The 18,148-nt window shown below is 39.5% G+C and overlaps 1 pseudogene; it reads left to right on the forward strand.

Moving 5' to 3' along the window:
• Window positions 1-1,541: 1,541 nt before the first annotated feature.
• Window positions 1,542-18,148, forward strand: part of LOC142505362 (protein root UVB sensitive 5-like) — a 30,051-nt pseudogene continuing 13,444 nt past the window's right edge.

Consider the following 18,148-nt stretch of genomic DNA (forward strand, 5'->3'; position numbering starts at 1 on the left):
TTTGAGCATGGTATATAGGATGGAAACCTTGCGTAGCTGTATGTCTTGAAACTATATGCTTCAAGAACAGGCTCGATAGGTATAACAATGCCACGTGCCAATATAAGGAAGTAAGAGTATTTTTGGAAATTTTAAAATATTGGGGAGTTAAAACAAAGAATTGAAGGGATAGGGAGTTAGGATAAAGTTGAGAGGGGATGTAGGGAGTTATTGAAAGTTTTCCCAAGTATAATCATGTTTCTTAGCTAGCAAAAACACCCACTTGCCAATTTGTAATTCCAAATATCTTACCAATTCATTAAAAAATCAAAATTATTGATCTCACACAAATTCACATAAAAAATCACAATCTGTCAAAAAAAAAATTTTTCTAAATCACAATTCATATAAAAATCTAAATCACAATCTGTCAAATTTTTTTTTTCTAAATCACAATCATATTAATGAAAAAGAGAAAGAAAAAAACTAAAAAAACATGTCAATCAGAGTCTTAAAGTGAATATATTGTGAAATATTCGATATAAAAGGAAGGAGAAACTGCATTTTTCGTCTGAATTTTTATTTTAATGCGTTTTGATATTTTATATTGTAAAACTTCTGTTTTAGTCCACTATTTTTGGTGTAATTGCAATTTTAGTCCTTCTTTTTATAGTAGACTGGCGTGATAGCTATGTGGAGCCGATATGACGTTAATATGTGCATTGTCACATCAACCATGAATAAAATTGTTAAAAATTGAAAGATACTGAGCTAAAACTGAAATTTGACAATATAAAATACCAAAATTACAACTAGGTAAATATATAAGGCTGAAAATGCAAATTTTTCGAAAAATCGAGTATAAAAAAGAGTATAAAAAAGTTGGATAAATCGAAATATTGGCCAAGAAATCCCCCATCCTTCTTTTTGGACCATTGACGTTAGCTCTTAAGAATATTAAACAAAAATTTATGGGAGACGATCTAATGGGTCGTATTTTATGAGATCAATATCTTATTTGGGTCATCCATGAAAAATATTACTTTTTATGCTAAGAGTATTACTTTTTATTGTGAGTATCGGTAGGGTTGACCCGTCTCACAGATAAAGATTCGTGAGACCATCTCACAAGAGACCTACTCATAACCTCCTATATAATATTTATTGTCTTATTAGCCTACATATTTCTCAATTAGGTGTCTATTAAACTATATAACCCAAATTTTAGTTTGGTTACATTTGATTTGATTTAGATTAAGTTTTATTTTGTTATGCAAAAACATAAAAATTATTATAAAACTGTTTAATTAGACAATTTTGTTAGACGGTTTTCTGAACCGACTTCACTCATAAATTTTTTTATTTTTATATCAAAATTATTAATTTTCACTATAAATATTGATCGGATCGACAATCCCACTTCATAGAGCCTACTAAAAAAAATTTTATGGTCATAGAAAAATTGTGGTTCAGTTCGTAAGATTACTAAAATAATTAAAGTTAACTAAGTATTCTAAAATTTCATCATAATTTATTATTTAATATTTTTTAATGATAATTTTTTAGAGTCGAATCTGATTTCGGTCCACGGGTTAGCAAGTATTCAGACTGTGGCCCGCGAATTCGTTCTTACATCCCATCCCTCCCTCATCCACCGTCTTCTTGAAAATGGCTTCCCCTTTGCGGCTTTCTCACCAGAACTTCTTCATTGATCGCGGCAGAAAGTCGACTCCGGCGAGATTTGAGAGGCTCCGGGTGTCCTGTTATCCGGTTCCATCAGCCGGAGCAGATGGCCCCCCGTTTTCGGGAAATTTAGGGAGAAGGGAGTGGATTCTGAAGTATTTAAAAAAAAGGATCCATGAGTAAATTTACTTAAATGTCCTTTTATTTTAAATGTAAATACATCATTAAATTTGATTACATATATATATTTACTTTAACACGTAATTCATTTTCATCAGTCGACTCAACTTAAGTCCTCTCTGTCGACCTCTTTTTTATTTTCTTTCCGACTACAATTCTCAACACAAATCGACGCAATGACTAATAATAATTTGATAATATTAATGTTTATTTCGATTTATTGTTTATTTTAATTGGTCGATCGAATGATTGAAGAAAAAAATTTCCCGGACATGAGTCAACCAAGCTTAGATCGACCATCTATCTACTTTTGGATCTACCCAAAACCCAACGATAGTCGACCAAAACCAAACAGTGGTCAACCATTGTTTGGTCGACCAATTGATAGCTTTGGTCGACCGACTTGCTTTGGTCAAAGACCAAAGCTCCAATTGGTCGACCATTGCTTTGGTCTTTGACCAAAGCTTTGGTCTTTGACCAGAGCAATGGTCGACCATTGTTGATGGTCGACATTGTTGGTCGACCAAAGCTCTTTGGTAGACCATTGTTGTTGGTCGACCACTCTTTGGTCGACCAACAATTGGTCGATCATTGACGGTCGACACTGTTGATTGTTGGGTCGATTCATTATGATCGACTAAATTGGTTTTGGGTCGATATATCTTGATTCGGGGAAAGACTTGTAAATTTTGATTGGGGAAGATGTGTGTCGACAAAGAAAAAAAAAGAAGGGGAGAATTAATTAAGTTAAAGAGTTTAATTGCAGCTAATTTAATAATCAGAAGTCAACTCCTTGTTTCTTGAAAAAAAAGTCAGAGTCCTTATTTTTTAAATACTTTCTATCTAACTCCTACTTTTTTAACTAACCCCCCGGTTTTCCAAGTAAGAATCGATTCTTGTTTGAGTTCCGAGTCACCTGTACACAAAGTCGGATTCTTTTGAATTTTCTAATTGATCATAGTGAGGAAAGTCAATCACGCCTGATTCTACTGGAAAAATACGGAAATGGGACTTCCAAAAGGTGCTCACTGCCTGAAAGCATGAAAAAGTTTAGCTTGCATTGATTTTTTTGAAGTTGTGTAATTCCATGCTGATTTAGCAATCTGTTTGTTTTTGTATTCAGATTTATCTTCTCTTATTTTTGCAATGTGTATGTGTAACGAACCGTACTTTTTACTACTTAAAATTTGCGGAAAAATTAAAAATTTTCTTGAATACGAAAATAAAATCAATACGGTCGTCACTACATCATCCATTCACAATAAAGATCTTGTTGAAAGAAAGGTCTTCTCAAAGCATCTCGCATCAAACATAAAAATCAGAGTATTTTAAACTTGCATAAAAACGTTAAAAATAACGTGGGCGGTCCTCGGGTCTAGCCTCCCGCTCAGTCCAAGCCTGCCCCTGAGTCGCCACCTCCTGTCTCCTCATCAACATACTCACCTGCATTGATCAAGTCTAGTGAGTCTAAAGACTCAACACGTATAAACTGGGAAATAGCGAGTACTACATAATAAAACCGCATGCAATTTTAAAATAGAACATACATACTTGAACTTGAATTTGCGTACTAAAACTTGAACATACGTACATAACATAGACGTGCCTTAACGTGAAAACTTGTCATAAACATACTGCATACTAGAACATACATAACTTCATCATTTTGCGTAAAGGCATGTTTCAAAGCAAGTGACCCATAACATAATAAAAGCCTGATCAGACAAACCACTGTACTGGGCTGACAGAGACGTATCCACTGCCACATACGTGAGATCCCCGTTCATAATTTAACGAGCTGGTTGGTCCCCGTTCATAATTTAACGCTTTCCAACCTTGATCAAACCCGTTCATAATTTAACGGGCGGATTGGTCCCCGTTCATAATTTAACGCTTTCCAATCCTAAACATAATTTGGTCACAAGACATTTAGCATACCTCAAAACTTAAAATATTTTCTTTTTGCACGTCAACATACTTACTTGGCGTTGAGGGATTCGTTGGACTTCGATCGGGGGCGTTGCTGCACCTACTAATCATGAATTGGCATGCTTATCTGCGTAACATAGACATAATTTCAAGCTTACATAAGAACTCATTCAATTCCTTATGACGTTGTAAATTCCCATGACTCTACTGCGTAAATCACTGAACTAAAACTATGCCATCAACCCCCCCAAAGCATAATATAGAAATTTTCCCCAAAGTTGTGAAGGACACGGACCCCGTGCCTACCTCCGTGTAGGGGTCCGTGTAGACTCGGATGAGAAGGCTCGAAAGGGAAAGTGGACACGGACCCCGTGTCAGGGTCCGTGTGGGGGTCCGTGTAGACTCTGGAAAAAATCACTTCGGTGGAACAAGGGCACGGACCCCATGTGGGGGTCCGGGTACCTACTGTAAACGCGAACTTACGAAAATTTTGTACATGTTTCGCTTAACTTTCTAGACTCGATTGCGCGGACTATGAATCGACACTCCAAGGCTCATCCTAGCACGCCATAACCTCAAACCAAATTCGTACAAATTTTCAAGGCGACTATGTTCACCCTACGACACATACCATTCAAAACATTGTAATTGACATCAAAAGTTACCCACGACTTTTAATTAAATCGAGCGCCTATTGACATGAACCGAAACCTCAAAAATACTCCCAACATCGTACTAAGCATACCTAAACGCAGCAACAATCATCCGACGATCCCCAACGAAGCCTGCAACAATAAAATCTCAAGAACACATCAAAACATAATTTTTGAAAAACGCAGTTTGAGCAGTCCCACGAAAAATGCCATAACTCACTCAATTTTTGTCCAAATATTTCGAATTTTCTGTCAAATCGAAGGTATCGAAAAGTTCTACAATTCTCTAGTTGAAAGTTTAATCAAAATATCTACTGAAAACTCACAGTTTCAACCAGAACAGTAAAAACGTGATTTTTGATCCCTAAAATGGTTTCAAAAGTGATCCCAACACAATTGCTCGAACTTCTACACATCGTACCCATGGTTTTACCCATAAATAACAACGCACGCATAATATGACATGATCGATGCATCAAGAACAGATTATACGTGCCTTTTGATGATAAACTTTATCGAAACGGCGACACCGAAGCGGAGATAGAAGCGAGGTTGTTCCGGGACGAACGTGACGCGATTTTCTTGCAATAAAATCGATCAAAACTTGCCGAAAATTGACAAGGGAAGGGGCGGCTGCTGTTCTCCTCTTAGAACCCTAGGTTTTGCTCTTTAAAAAATAAAAGAAGTGGAAATCTGAATGTGTGTGTGTGTTTATGCGTTATTAGTGTGTGTAAAAGTGTGTGTGTGTGTGATTAGTAAATTAGGAAAATCACTTAATTAAATAATAAATAAAACTATTTAAAATACTAACACTCTTTAAACTTTAAATAAAATCCCTCAATTAAAATAATGCACAAAAAAGAAAGAAGCTAATTTTAAAAGTTTCAAACTCTTAAATCACTAAATAAATAAATTTTAGGCTTTAAAATACTAACAACTTAGTAAGCCATTTAAAATGCCCCATCCTCAACTTAAAATAAAAGTATCACATTTTAAATTGCCAAGAATCGTCCCCGGTCTCTTTTCCTCAATCTCGTCTCGAATAATCGCCTGAAACATGAAACTCGAAAAACATTTTAACGTGCATCCCAATAAACATGGATAATTTAAAATAATGCATTTTCATAATTATGCATGGCTAAAACTCTTTTAAAATTAATTAAATGATTTAATAATTAAATGAATGCATGGATTAAACGTGCACTGAATTTGGGCACTACAGTTCCTCCCCTACTTATAAAAATTTCGTCCTCGAAATTAAGTCTTACCGAACAACTCCGGGTAGCGAAGTCTCATATCTGCTTCTGATTCCCAAGTGGCCTCTTCCACCGATTGATTTAGCCACCGGACTTTGACTAGCTTAGTCACTTTGTTCCGGAGTCTGCGCTCCTGTCTGTCTAGGATTTGAATCGGTTTTTCCTCGTAAGACAAGTCTGGAGTCAGCTGCAACGGCTCATAACTCAGAATGTGCGAAGGGTTAGCCAGATATTTCCTCAGCATCGAGACATGGAACACATTGTGTACCCCGGCCAGATTCGGCGGAAGGGCAACACGATAAGGTAATGTTCCAACTCTTTCCAAAATCTCGAATGGTCCAATAAACCTCGGACTCAGCTTGCCTCTCTTCCCAAATCTCATAACACCTTTCATAGGTGCTATCTTGACGAATACGTGATCACTAACGTCAAATTCGAGATCTCTCCTCCTCTTATCAGCATAACTCTTCTGACGACTCTGGGCGGTCTTCATTCTATCACGAATCTTGACCACCATGTCTGCAGTCTCCTGAACTATTTTTGGTCCAAGTTCCGCTCTTTCTCCGACCTCGTCCCAATGAACTGGTGATCTGCACTTTCTTCCATATAATTCCTCGTAAGGAGCCATACCAATGGATGCTTGGAAACTGTTGTTGTATGTGAACTCCACTAGAGGTAGCTTAGACTCCCAAGTTCCCTGAAAATCAATCATACAGGCTCTCAGCAAATCCTCCAAAATCTGTATCACACGCTCAGACTGGCCGTCTGTCTGCGGGTGAAACGCTGTACTAAATAGCAACTTCATCCCCATAGCTGCATGTAAGCTCTTCCAGAAGGACGATGTGAACCTCGGGTCCTTGTCGGACACTATGGAAACTGGGATTCCATGCAATCGAACGATCTCCCTGATATAAAGCTCCGCATACTGCGTCATGGAGAAAGTCGTCTTCACTGGCAAGAAGTGCGCTGACTTAGTGAGTCGGTCCACTATAACCCAAATGGCATTAAAACCTCTGACTGATCTAGGCAATCCAACGACGAAGTCCATCGTAATGTTCTCCCATTTCCACTCTGGGATGGGGAGTGGCTTAACCAACCCCGCTGGCCTCTGATGTTCTGCCTTCACCTGCTGACAAGTGAGGCATTCTGACACAAATCGGCGGATGTGTCTCTTCATCCCTGGCCACCAATACAAAATCTGGAGGTCCTTATACATCTTGGTACCTCGCGGATGGATAGAATACGGAGATGCGTGTGCCTCTATCAAAATATCCTGTCTGATCGACTCACCACTAGGCACCCACATTCTACCTCTGTATCTCACAATGCCGTCTGTCACTGTGTAAAGAACATTGCCATGGCTTCATCTTTCAGTCTCCATTTCTGTACCTGCGCATCTGAAGACTGTCCTGCTCGGATACGGTCTAGCAAATCAGATTTGACTATCAGATTAGACAGTCTAGGGGCTCTGCCCTCACGATAAATCTCTAGACCAAATCTCTGAATCTCCGACTGAAGCGGTCTCTGAGCTGACAACTGAGCGACAACTGCCACTTTTCTGCTCAAAGCGTCTGCGACAACATTAGCCTTTCCCGGATGGTAGCTAATTTCGCAGTCGTAATCTTTCACCAGTTCCAACCACCGTCTCTGTCTCATATTCAACTCTTTCTGCGTGAAGAAATATTTGAGACTCTTATGATCGGTGAAAATCTGGCATTTCTTGCCGAATAGGTAGTGTCTCCAAATTTTCAGTGCGAAGACAACGGCGGCTAACTCCAGGTCGTGAGTCGGGTAATTCTTCTCGTGCATCTTCAACTGCCTGGAAGCATAAGCTATGACCCGACCCTGCTGCATCAATACTGCGCCTAACCCGAGCTTAGATGCATCGGTGTAAAGCACAAATTCACCCTGCCCTGTCGGCATGGCTAGCACTAGGCACTGAAATAAGAGCTTGCTTCAAAGTATCGAAGCTCTTTTGACATTCTTCACTCCACACAAACTTAGCATTCTTCTTGGTCAGGGAAGTGAGTGGCACTGCTATGGATGAAAATCCCTTAATAAACTTACGGTAGTAACCAGCTAAACCCAAAAAGCTGCGGATTTCTGATGCATTCTTCGGCTCAACCCATTCCTTGACAGCTGCTACTTTCGCTGGATCCACCTCGTTTCCACTGCTAGATACTATATGCCCCAAAAATGCAAATTTCTGCAGCCAAAACTCGCACTCACTAAACTTCGCAAACAACTTGCGACTCTGCAGAAACTGTAAAACTGTCCTTAAGTGTTGGTTGTGCTCCTCATGGCTCTTCGAGTATATGAGAATGTCGTCAATAAACACGATGACGAACTGATCCAGGTAGGGCTGAAATACTCGGTTCATGAGGTCCATGAAAATAGCTGGAGCATTTGTCAGTCCGAACGGCATCACCAAGAACTCGTAATGCCCATATCTGGTCCTAAAAGCTGTCTTGTGGACATCTGCATCCTTCACTTTCAGCTGATGGTACCCTGATCGAAGATCTATCTTAGAGAACACGGTAGCTCCCTGCAATTGATCGAACAAGTCTTCGATTCTAGGCAACGGGTACTTATTCTTGATCGTTACCTTGTTCAGCTCACGGTAATCGATGCACAGTCTCATGCTCCCGTCTTTCTTTTTCACAAAAAGTGCTGGTGCGCCCCACGGTGAGAAACTGGGGCAGATGAATTCCTTGTTGAGAAGCTCCTGGATCTGCTGCTTGAGTTCTAACATTCAGCTGGAGCTAATCTGTACGGTGCCTTAGAGATTGGCACTGTGCCTGGCATGAGATCGATTGCAAACTCCACCTCTCTCTCTGGTGGAAGGCCTGTGACGTCGTCAGGAAAGACGTTTGGTAAGTCTCTGACTACTGGCACATCTGATAGCGATGTAGTGGGCATGTCAGGTGCTGCGATGATGCTGGCCAAGAAAGCCTGACACCCCTTAGAAATTAGTCTCCTCGCCTGCATGCATGAAATCATGCGAGGGAAACTCCTCCATCTAGCTGGCTCAAATATGAACTGCTCCATGCCCAGCGGTCTGACCAACACTGATCTCTTCTGAAAATCGATCAGAACTCTGTTCTTAGTCAGCCAGTCCATTCCCAATATGATGTCGAATTCTGGCATCGGCAATAGGATTAAATCTGCATATACTAGGTGGCCATGCAGTTCTAGATCGATATCTCTGACCACACTGGTAGCTAACAGCTCTTCCCCTGATGGGACTGTCACTGAAAAGTTCACGTCTAGGCCAATGGACTTGAGGTCCAAATGATTAGCAAACGTCTCCGATATAAAGGAGTGAGTGGCTCCTGAATCTATCAGTGCCGTTGTTGCTAATCTCTTTATGAAAATGTTTCCTGAGAGATGCGTTAGCACAACACAAACTTATATCCCAAAATTACTAACATAAACCTCAAGCATAATAGAACTCAATATCCCAAGGCACACAAAATATTACTAGCACACTAATAATCCCAAGTAAAAAAAATTCCACATGCAAGGCAAAATAATACTGAGCTTAGGTAGAAAAGTTTACCAGTCAGTAAAGTGGTGTCTGGGTCCGCCTCCTGTGCATGCATGGCGAATACCCTGCCCTGGGTTGGCTGCTTCCACTGCAGGCACTCTTTCAGCATGTGATCCGTAGCTCCACATTTAAAACATTTGCCTGACCCATACAAGCACTGCCCCAGGTGCTGGAGGTTGCATTTAGGACACACTGGATAAGCAACGAGCTTCTTAGGCGCCCCCTGCTGCTGAATTGGACCCTTGCCCTTTGGTGGTCCATGATACGGCTTCTTCCCTGGCGGCCCCTGATACGGTTTCTTGAACGGGGGCCTCTGATGCTGTTGCTGCTGGTGCTGCGGCGCTTGATAGGGCCTCTTGCCCTGCCTATCAGCCTCAATATCTCTCTGGTCCTGCTCTGCCGCTAAAGCTCTAGATACTGCGACGGCATACGAAGTAGGGCCAACTACCCTCACATCACGGCGCAAGATCGGCCGCAGACCATCCATGAAATGCCTCAGCTTTGCCTGGGCATCATTCGCAATGAGGGGTACGAAGTGATATCCCCTCTCAAACTTCCTGACAAACTCTGCCACACTACTGTCCCCTTGTCTCAATGTCATAAATTCCCTGGTCAAACGAGAGCGTACTTCTTCAGTGAAGTACTTGGAGTAGAAGACCTCCTTGAAACCATTCCAAGGCAGCACCTGCAAATTGACTGCCATTGACGCACTCTCCCACCATAGTCTAGCGTCTCCAGTCAATAAGAAAGTGGCACAACAGACCCTGTCAGCATCTGTCAGCTTCATATAGTCGAAAATTACCTCGATGGACTTGATCCATCCCTCAGCTGCCATCAGGTCATGAAAGGGGATCGGTTACGGTGACCGGAAGCGCAACGGAAGTTAAAAATTTTGATTTTTTCATGCAATATTTCGGCCACCTCATAATATTGTGTAGCAAATACAACAAACACCAAATATCATACATAGGGTGTTGAGAAAATCGTTACCTATCAACCTCTTGAGGTTGATGATGGCACCAACCAAGTTGTAAGCAACTTGGCTCTTCAATGGTAGACAATCTACAAGCTTCCTCCTTTCCTTCAAAATTTGGCCCACCACCAACTAGCTAGAACCCTTCTTATTTTGCACTAGAAAAATAAGAAGATTTTACAAGGAGAAGTGTGTGTATTCTTCAACAATTGAAGAACACAAAATTGGAGAGAAAACAAGGTGAAGTTTCAGCCAAGTGAGTGAGTTGAATGAGGGAGGATGAGTTGTCTTGGTAGTGCAAAAAGTTGATCCAAAAAAGTTGCATGCCATGCAATATTTTAATCAAAAGTATTCACACCCCTTCACCTCCCAAGCATGCAAAACCTAGTGGGCTTGTAAAATTTACAAAGCCCATGGACTATTTAAATTTGTCTCAAACATATTTGAGCCCATTTATAATTTACTTGATTTTACTCAAGCCTATTAGTTAAATAATTATTTTCAATTGGGCTCTACAAGGTCCAATGGTGTTTAATTAATTCAACACTTGAATTAATTTAATTATTTGGACTCTACTAGGCCCACTAGTGTTAAATTAATTCAACATTTGAATTAATTTAATTTAGTCCATAATAATGTTTATGAAAATCACAATTTTCAAGTATATTATTTACTTGACCTATTTTTAATTTAGTAACACATTCATAAATTAAAAATTACATTTCTCTCATAGAAGTCATACATCTATTTTTCTCTACGCTTATAAACTCATTTATAAGCCGTTCAACACATTGAACTATTTTTACTTCTCAACGGGATCTAGAAAGCTAGTACTTGTGTGGCCCTCAATTGTTCATTGATACAACTAGCCGTGGGTTCACATCTCCATGTGATTCGGACTAAACATGTCCTTATATGAGCATACCCCAATTGCTCCATTCTTACTTATCAACTCCTTGATAACAAGAACGTCAGAACTTAAGTCTGATAGTACCCAACCAATCATGTTAAACGCCTAGCAGCATCGCTTACATGATTCCCTAGGTATCAAATGATAGTGCCTGCAAGAACCATTCAATTATGGTTAGCGTACAGTACGGTCCCTTCAACTCATATATCCCGACCGATTCGACAACCATTGGTTTATCGAGAGTTGTCAATGAATCGATACTGTGTGTCATGTCGTAGTTGCATCGATGATGTAATCTATGAAACCCTTTTCATAATTACCACCATACTCTGATCAGAGATTTCAAACTACATATACATGAAAAACACATAGGATATCCATACCCGTAGGTAAGCGGTGAATCCCGACTACAATGCATCGACTCATATATGTTTCGACAGAACACCCAACCTTGCCACCTGATGACACCATGAGAGTCGGTAAACAAGTCAAAGTGTAATTCTAGCACATAGAGTCTCAATGTTGTCCCGGGTCATAAGGACTAACGGTGTACAACCATAAACTATGACTTTTCCACTCGATAAGTGAGAACCACTTGGAAAGTCTTTTATGGAGGGTTGTTCAGTGCACTCTACCAGGAGCACCTATCTGCATGCTCGGACATCACAATGTCCCCTACCAATGAAACATGGTACTCACATCGCAGATACTAGTCTCGAACTCGAGCGGCCTATATCCTTCTTAGTGGCGGCTGAATCGACTAGGAACTGTTTAGAATATACAGTATTACAAATATGAGTTTCATGATACTCATCATATGAGCATCTCATATCTTTCTACTATTTGTATATTCAAGGTCTTTATCTATGCAACTAGCATGGGTATACAGATAAAGAAGTGCCAAAATAATAAATTCAAATATTATTAAAATAAAGACTGTTTATACATAGAGTTTAATCATGAACCCTCGGCCTAACACTTGGCTCGACGGGCACCTACTCTAACAGGTCAGTGGTACCCGCAAACTCCTTTGGGACTCATCCTCCTAAACCGTTCATACACTGCCTCTAGTTGGGGCCTCGCCCCTGCACCTACTGCTGCAGCCTGGTTCCCTGAAAACTGTGCGAAGAACTGCGTCATACCCGCAAGCATCTGCGCCTGCATATCTGGAGGTGGTGGTGGTGGAGGATTGGCCCTCTCCTCAACTCGAGGCTCTCTGTCCTCCTCCCTTGTTTCACGGTCGATCACACGTCTAGGAGGCATACTGTTCCAATAAATTACCCAGCACGTAAACCCAATATGCATGAACATATATCAATATTTTATGATACACGTAACTCAAACTTAAAACATGCACATACTGAAATCATAACTTGATGCTTACTACATAACATAATGCAAAACTTTAAACTTACAGACTTGAGGTGTGACTTCGTGAGCTTCTTGCGACTGGCAGTAGGCGTGACCCTTTACAAGAACACCGCTCTGATACCAACTGTAACGAACCGTACTTTTTACTACTTAAAATTTGCGGAAAAATTAAAAATTTTCTTGAATACGAAAATAAAATCAATACGGTCGTCACTACATCATCCATTCACAATAAAGATCTTGTTAAAAGAAAGGTCTTCTCAAAGCATCTCGCATCAAACATAAAAATCAGAGTATTTTAAACTTGCATAAAAACGTTAAAATAACGTGGGCGGTCATCGGTCTAGCCTCCCGCTCAGTCCAAGCCTGCCCCTGAGTCGCCACCTCCTGTCTCCTCATCAACATACTCACCTGCATCGATCAAGTCTAGTGAGTCTAAAGACTCAACACGTATAAACTGGGAAATAGCGAGTACTACATAATAAAACCGCATGAAACTTTAAAATAGAACATACATACTTGAACTTGAATTTGCGTACTAAAACTTGAACATACGTACATAACATAGACGTGCCTTAACGTGAAAACTTGTCATAAACATACTGCATACTAGAACATACATAACTTCATCATTTTGCGTAGAGGCATGTTTCAAAGCAAGTGACCCATAACATAATAAATGCCTGATCAGACAAACCACAGTACTGGGCTGACAGGGACGTATCCACTGCCACATACGTGAGATCCCCGTTCATAATTTAACGGGCTTGTTGGTCCCCGTTCATAATTTAACGCTTTCCAACCTCGATCTAACCCGTTCATAATTTAACTGGCGGATTGGTCCCCGTTCATAATTTAACGCTTTCCAATCCTAAACATAATTTGGTCACAAGACATTTAGCATACCTCAAAACTTAAAATATTTTCTTTTTGCACGTCAACATACTTACTTGGCGTTGAGGGATTCGTTGGACTTCGATCGGGGGCGTTGCTGCACCTACTAATCATGAATTGGCATGCTTATCTGCGTAACTTAGACATAATTTCAAGCTTACATAAGAACTCATTCAATTCCATATGACGTTGTAAATTCCCATGACTCGACTGCGTAAATTACTGAACTAAAACCATGCCATCAACCCCCCTCCAAAGCATACTATAGAAATTTTCCCCAAAGTTATGAAGGACACGGACCCCGTGCCTACCTCCGTGTAGGGGTCCGTGTAGACTCGGATGAGAAGGCTCGAAAGGGAAGGTGGACACGGACCCCGTGTCAGGGTCAGTGTGGGGGTCCGTGTAGACTCTGGAAAAAGGCACTTCGGTGGAAAAAGGGCACGGACCCCGTGTGGGGGTCCGGGTACCTACTGTAAACGCGAACTTACGAAAATTTTGTACATGTTTCGCTTAAATTTCTAGACTCGATTGCGCGGACTATGAATCGACACTCTAAGGCTCATCCTAGCACGCCATAACCTCAAACCAAATTCGTACAAATTCCCAAGGCGGCTATGTTCACCCTACGACACATACCATTCAAAACATTGTAATTGACATCAAAAGTTACCCACGACTTTTAATTAAATCGAGCGCCTATTGACATGAACCGAAACCTCAAAAATACTCCCAACATCATACTAAGCATACCTAAATGCAGAAACGATCATCCGACGATCCCCAACGAAGCCTGCAACAATAAAATCTAAAGAACACATCAAAACATAATTTCTGAAAAACGCAGTTTGAGCAGTCCCACGAAAAACGCCATAACTCACTCAATTTTTGTCCAAATATTTCGAATTTACTGTCAAATCGAAGGTATCAAAAAGTTCTACAATTCTTTAGTTGAAAGTTTTATCAAAATATCGACTGAAAACTCGCGATTTCAACCAGAACAGTAAAAACGTGATTTTTGATCCCTAAAATGGTTTCAAAAGTGATCCCAACACAATTGCTCGAACTTCTACACATCGTACCCATGGTTTTACCCATAAATAACAACGCACGCATAATATGACATGATCGATGCATCAAGAACAGATTATACGTGCCTTTTGATGATAAACTTTATCGAAACGGCGACACCGAAGCGGAGATAGAAGCGAGGTTGATCCGGGACGAACGTGACGCGATTTTCTTGCAATAAAATCGATCAAAACTTGCCGAAAATTGACAAGGGAAGGGGCGGCTGCTGTTCTCCTCTTAGAACCCTAGGTTTTGCTCTTTAAAAAATAAAAGAAGTGGAAATCTGAATGTGTGTGTGTGTTTATGCGTTATTAGTGTGTGTAAAAGTGTGTGTGTGTGTGATTAGTAAATTAGGAAAATCACTTAATGCCTCATCTTCAACTTAAAATAAAAGTATCACATTTTAAATTGCCAAGAATCATCCCCGGTCTCTTTTCCTCAATCTCGTCTCGAATAATCGCCTGAAACATGAAACTCGAAAAATATTTTAACGTGCATCCCAATAAACATGGATAATTTAAAATAATGCATTTTCATAATTATGCATGGCTAAAACTCTTTTAAAATTAATTAAATGATTTAATAATTAAATGAATGCATGGATTAAACGTGCACTGAATTTGGGCACTACAGTATGCCAATAGTATTTTTAAATTCATGCCACTTAATGCTTAAAGCCTAGTAAGTTTAGCTTGCATTGATATTTCATAGTATCTCTAACTGCGTGTTGATTCAGCAATTTGCTGTCTAAATGGATTTATTTTAGTTTTGTTTTTGTAATGTGTGTCGTAATAAAACTTCCGAAAGGTTCTAACTTCTTGAAAGTCTAGTAAGTTTAGCTAGCATGGTTTTGTAATTGCATGTTGATGTAGCAATTTGTTGTATGTAGGTTTATAATATTTTTTTTTCATTTTCTGTAATGCGATATGGGATGATGGTACTACTTAATGGTACTAGCTTGGAAGTCTAATAAGTTGAGCTTGTCATTATTTTAGAGTATTTCAGTAATCGTGTTTTGATGAACCAATTTATTTTTATGAATGTATACAATCAGATATATCATAGAGAGTGATTCAAGGATTCGAACAATCCTTGGCGAACGTTTGCCTGAAACTAGTGTTTTTCAAGGTTCAGCCTTCGTGGAACATGACTCAGAACTATGCTGGCTTCCAACAATTATTAAGGACTTCATTCTGCCTGCTGGCTTCCCTGGTGATATGTTATATCTTTACCTTTTAAGTGCCACTTAAATGTCATCGGTCAATCATGTCTCTTCATGGTTATGAGAACTTTTTGGGTATTACAATATATTTGATTTTATATTTCGAGCTGCAGATTCTGTTTCAGATGATTACTTGGACTACATATTGCTTCAGTTCCCAACAAATGTGACAGGATGGATTTGTCATACACTGGTCACTTCCAGTCTTTTAAAGGCATGTGAATCTAATTCAGGCCGTAAATTCTGCTTGGGTATGTTGCCGAGTAAAAAGTCAGCAAACATTGCAAGATTTCTTTATTTCATTAGTGTATGGAATGGAATATCACCAAACCTGAAAATTTTAGTTGGACTATAGTGAAGCTTTGAACTCGTTACGTCTCGAAATCTGACAGAAACTTTGTTTCAATTTTCATATTCCTTTTAATCCTATTAGTGGCTCTAAATTTTCAACTCTTAAAACCAATAAAGGGGCACAATTTTTCCTTGTATACATGGAGGATGTCATGGGTAAAGTCTTTGCATATCTTTCCTAAAATTGTGTAAAAAGTTATCGTGCTCATATATTATTTTATAGCATCGACCATTTTGTAAATATTTTATGCTTTTTCCAATTAAATCATTGATGTTAATGTCAACTTTTTATTGCCATTCTACACTAAATGTTCACCGTTCAAAATTTTGTGGTGTTAATACAGGCTATTGGAATAGGGTCATTTTCAGGATCCGCTGCAGCGGCTGCTGCTGCCACAATCAGGTATAGCTTACGATTCTTAGTAAATGAGCTGTTTTTTGCAGTCTTTCATTTTACTTTAGTATCGCCGAAGCATTAATTTATTATTTTATTATGTGTCCGGCATGGTAATCTCCCTGCTCTATTGGTTTACTTTTTTTCTATGCTCAATATTTTTGAAGGATGTGAAAGACACTTTTATTCTCTTAAAATGCTGTAGTTCAGTGTACTAATGTAGGGTTGTTGGTGTTTCTGCAGATGGGTGTCTAAGGATGGCATTGGTGCTCTTGGTCGATTATTCATTTGTGGGGATATCTACTGTCACCATTAGAAAGGACACCACTGATATGAAATTTTGAGTGATTATGGCTTCTTTATTGTCAGGTGGAAGATTTGGTAATCTTTTTGACAATGATCCTAAACAGTGGCGCTTGTATGCAGACTTCATTGGTAGTGTAGGAAGGTCTGAATTCTACTTCTTGAAGTGTGAAGAGCTGTTTCATCATTCTTTATGATGCAAATATGAACTCTTGTTGCAGCATCTTTGATCTCAGCACCCAGTTATATCCTGCTTATTTCCTGTCATTGGCATCAACAGGTAATCTTGCAAAGGTAAAGTTAATTTTTTTTATGGGTTACCCGAAGTGTTTATAATTTGTTAAATCCCAGCATCCCTACTCCAGCATCAAGAAAATTTTGGAAGAATTTTTGCCCCGTTTGTTTTTTGAAAAATGGAGCCATATTTAGAAGAATGGTGATGCCCATACTTCCTGCCTATGCAGGCTGTTGGGAGGGGCCTAAGAGATCCATCATTCCGGGTTATACAAAACCATTTTGCAACCTCAGGAAATCTGGGAGAGGTCTCTGCGAAGGTAGGCCGCTATGATATTTTTGCTATCAGAAATGTGTGGCTTAGATTGTTGATTTAAGTTTTGGCATAGGTCCTCTGATGGCATCTCTTTATCGGTCTCTAATTTTGTTTACATGCTTGCTGTTTATTGTTATTTGAAAGAGTGAGAGGAGTTGAATACCACTTCACTAATCTTTTAGACCTTTTAAGAATCTGGAAAAAACCTATTATAGGATTTTCATATACCTTTATGGTGAAATTCAATCAGCGAGAAGTCGTTGTGTTATGTATTATAATTGTCGAATTATTAAAAGTTATGAGAGATATACGTAATATTTAGTTTCCTTTTATTAAGATTAGAATCCTAGATTTAGTTCTGATTTGATTTGATTCTGATTTATTTCCTAGTTTTAGGATATTTCCTGATTTCTTTCCTTAGCTCCGTTCCTTGTATTTATACTTCATTTGACATTAATAAAATTTAAGAATTCAGTTTATCAAATTCTTCATGGTATCAGAGCGACCATGGTAAAACACGGTCTCGCCACAGGAACCCCTTCGGAGGAAAAATCCGATATCCTTGAGTCGAATCCCAACCCTTCCAATAACTCTCTCCTTATCACTCCTCACCGCCTTACAGGTTCGAACTACTTGCAATGGTCCCAATCCGTAAGAATGTTCATCTGTGGACGCTGCAAAGAAGAGTACCTCACCGGAGAAATTGAAGCCCCAACAAAGACTGATGCCGACTATAAGAAGTGGAAGACGGAGAATCACTTAATCATGTCATGGCTCATCAATTCCATGAGTTTGGAAGTAAGTGAGAATTTCCTTCTCTACGAGACTGCTAAAGATGTATGGGAGGTAGTCCGTGAGACGTATTCAAGTTCCGATAACACCTCG

This window comes from Primulina tabacum, chromosome 10 (assembly GCF_025594145.1).
Source record: "Primulina tabacum isolate GXHZ01 chromosome 10, ASM2559414v2, whole genome shotgun sequence".
In the NCBI taxonomy this organism is placed as follows: Eukaryota; Viridiplantae; Streptophyta; class Magnoliopsida; order Lamiales; family Gesneriaceae; genus Primulina; species Primulina tabacum.